General features: G+C 21.7%; 1 non-coding gene across 1 annotated transcript; it reads left to right on the top strand.

Annotated features, from left to right (window-relative positions):
* The first annotated feature begins 2,705 nt into the window (after nucleotides 1–2,705).
* Nucleotides 2,706–2,777, top strand: Trnat-cgu. Its single transcript has one exon. It is a non-coding gene; the product is annotated as a tRNA-Thr (tRNA).
* Nucleotides 2,778–3,287: the final 510 nt, after the last annotated feature.

Genomic DNA, 3,287 nt, shown 5'->3' with positions numbered 1-3,287 from the left:
AAAACAAAAATGATCAATTTTTTTACCACAAGATACAAAATTCTGGAACAAAAAAATCGAATTTCGGACCAAGAAAGAACAAACTTCCCACTAAATTTTGGAATTTTCAAGTTAAAACGACGCCTGTTTACGTTTGGATTCCCTCGATTTAGGATCAAGGCTATTACAAGCTATTCCAAAACCAGTTCTTCATTCCAGGTTCCAGTGTTACTTCAATTAAAGTTCGAAATATTTGATTAGAAGTTAAACTAATTTTTTTAATTGTTTTTTTTCTTAAAGATTCATAATTGTAATTAAAAATTCACTATTTTGGTCTTTTTAGTTCTTTTTGGTATTTCTGGTTTAAAAATTTCATAAATTGGTAGAAAATTTATTTATTATTTGGAAAATTAAATTTTTGCTGAAAATTTATATTTTTCATTGAAAATTTCACTGCTTTATTAAAAATTAAACTTTTTTTATGAAAACTTAAGTACGTGGTAGAACAATATTTTTTGTTAGTTAACAAATTACATTTTCAAATTGAAAATTCAACTATTTTGAAATATATCGTCCTTGGATTTAAAATTTAATTATTTGGTAGAAAATTCATATTTTTGATCAAAGAATGAATCTTGCTTGTAGAAAATGAATCTTTTTTTGTTAAGAATTCAACTGATTAAAATTTTGTTTTTTAAATTAATTTTTTAAACTAAAATTTTTACTTTAAATTTTGGGTTAAAAATTTTTTCTCCCCTTTAAAATCCATCTATTTGGTGGTAGATTCAATAATTCAGTTAAAAATTAGTTTTTTCGTCTCAAATTTTCAATATTTAATTTTTTGTTAAAAATGAATCCTTTATAAAATGAAAATTCAACTATTTGGTATAAAATTCATATTTTTGTTTAAAAAATTAATCTTATCGGTCGTAAATTCTTTTTTTTTAATTCAACTATTTGTTCAAAAATTCTTCTTTATTTAATTTAAATTCAACTAATTTAAAATTAATTTTTTTATATTCATTTTTTAACTAAAATTTTGACGATTTCATTTTTGGTTTAAACAATATATTTTTTTCGTTAATATCCAACTATTTGATGGAAGATTCAATAGTTTAGTTAAAAATTGTTTTTTTCATCTACAAATTTCGCTATTTCATCTTAGTTAGAAATTAATCTTGCATAAAATGAAAATTGAACTATTCAGTAGAAAATTAATATTTTTGTTTAAAAAATTAATATTTTTTGTTAAAAATTCGTATTTTTTTAAGAATTCAACTATTTGCTTGAAAATTCTTCTCTTTTTTTAGTTAAATTCAATTGGTTTAAAATTAATATTTTTAAATTAATTTTTTTAACTAAAATTTTAATGACTTAATTTGTGATTCAAAAAAATATTTTTTAGTTCAGATATATCTATTTGGTAAAAGATTCAATTATTATGTTAAAAGTTTCTTTTTTCGTCTACAAATTTCACTACATTATTTTTGGTTAGAAATGTATCCTTTATAAGTTTAAAGTTCAACTATTTGGTAGAAAATTCATATTTTTGGTTAACATCTTTTTTGTTGATTTTTTTTTTTGGCAATTCAAATATTTGTTTAAAAATTCGTCTTTTTTGTGGTAGAATTCAACTTGTTGAAATTCCCTTTTTTTGTCGTTGTCTTAAAAATTAGTTTTTTAAACTAAAAAATTTGACATTCCATTTTTGGGTCAAAAGTATTTTTATTTTGTTAAAAATCCATCGATTTCGTAATTTCGTGAATTATTTTATTAAAAATGTTGTTATTTTTATCTACATTTTTGACTATTTCATTTTTGTTAGATATTTTTGGTTGAATTCAATTGGCCCAATATTAGTTTTTTGTTATTCAACATTAATTTCTTATACTAAAAAATTCACAATTTTATTTTTTATTTAAAAATCTTTTTCAGTTCAAAATTGAAATATTTCTTTCATAATTCATATCTATTGTTTAAAAATTCATCTACTAGAAGATTCAAATATTTGTTTAAAAATTTGTCTATTTTGATAGGAATCAATTGGTTTAAAATTCTTTTTTTTTTTGTTGACAATTAATTTGTTACACGATTTCATTTTTGTTTAAAAATTGGTCCTTCATAAGTTTAAAATTCAACTATTTTGTAGAAAATATATATTTTTGGTTGAATTCAATTGGTTGAATATTAGTTTTTTGTTATTCAAAATACTTTCGTATACTTAAAAATTGACGATTCCATTTTTGGTTTTTAAACATCTTTTTTAGTTAAAAATTTAAATATTTTGTTCATAATTCATCTGTATTATTTCAAAATTCATCTCAAAATTAACTGAATCACCAAAAATGTCATTTCTGCACATTTTCAAAAAAATTATAACATAAAAAAAAGTTAATTATACCGTAATTTTTGAACCCATTGGAAAATTTGTTTATATATTTACAATGAAAAATGTTTGTCATTCAAAATTATTATTTGTAATAACATATAGCGACTTTTCAACAATAGCCATTTTCAATTTCCAAAAATTGTGTATTTTTGGACCACCCTAATGATAATGCAGACAGCAATAAAACGTTAAGAAGGTCAGTATTGGAAATAATAGTTCATAATATATACGCAATGTTTATTGTTTTTAACTTTAGTACCGACTTTACTATACCAATTAAAAAAAAGATTAAAAAAATTTTAAAGCGCTCCAGAAGGTTTTCCAAGATGTACGAGTGGCCTCTTTAGCTCAGTGGTAGAGCACTGGTCTCGTAAACCAGGGGTCGTGAGTTCAAACCTCACAGGAGGCATATTTTATTTTTTCTTATTATCAGGTCTCTAAACTTTAACGCTTCTTAAACCAAGATCATGAAAAATACATGAGAAATTTTTAAATTGAAACCACCTCACGGAACACTTTGCTATTGGTCGAATTCTTTTTTTTTACTATTTTTTGTAGTGGTTAAAAAAACGCTTCTTCACTTGAGTTTAAAACTCCTACAAACAACTTATTAAAATAAACAAAAACAAATTTTAATATTTAAAAAAACCTCTGTCTGTTTTTATTTCTTTAATATTTTAATATTGTTTTTCTAATATATTTTCACACTATAAATGATAGGATTAGAATGATAATATTTTGATAGCTCTGAAATGTTAATGAAATATTTTCGTAAAATATTTTGAAATCTTTAAAAAAAAAATTTGTGAAATCTTTCAATCTTTTAGAAATCTTTGAAGTCTTTGTGAAAATGGTTAAAACTTTGTGATATGTTATGAAATTTTTTTAATATTTTTGAAATCTTGTTAAAATGAAAAAT

Source organism: Belonocnema kinseyi, chromosome 4, assembly GCF_010883055.1.
Source record: "Belonocnema kinseyi isolate 2016_QV_RU_SX_M_011 chromosome 4, B_treatae_v1, whole genome shotgun sequence".
NCBI classification, from domain to species: Eukaryota; Metazoa; Arthropoda; class Insecta; order Hymenoptera; family Cynipidae; genus Belonocnema; species Belonocnema kinseyi.
Note: the sequence above shows the minus strand (reverse complement) of the source record. Positions and strands in the feature narration are given on the sequence as shown.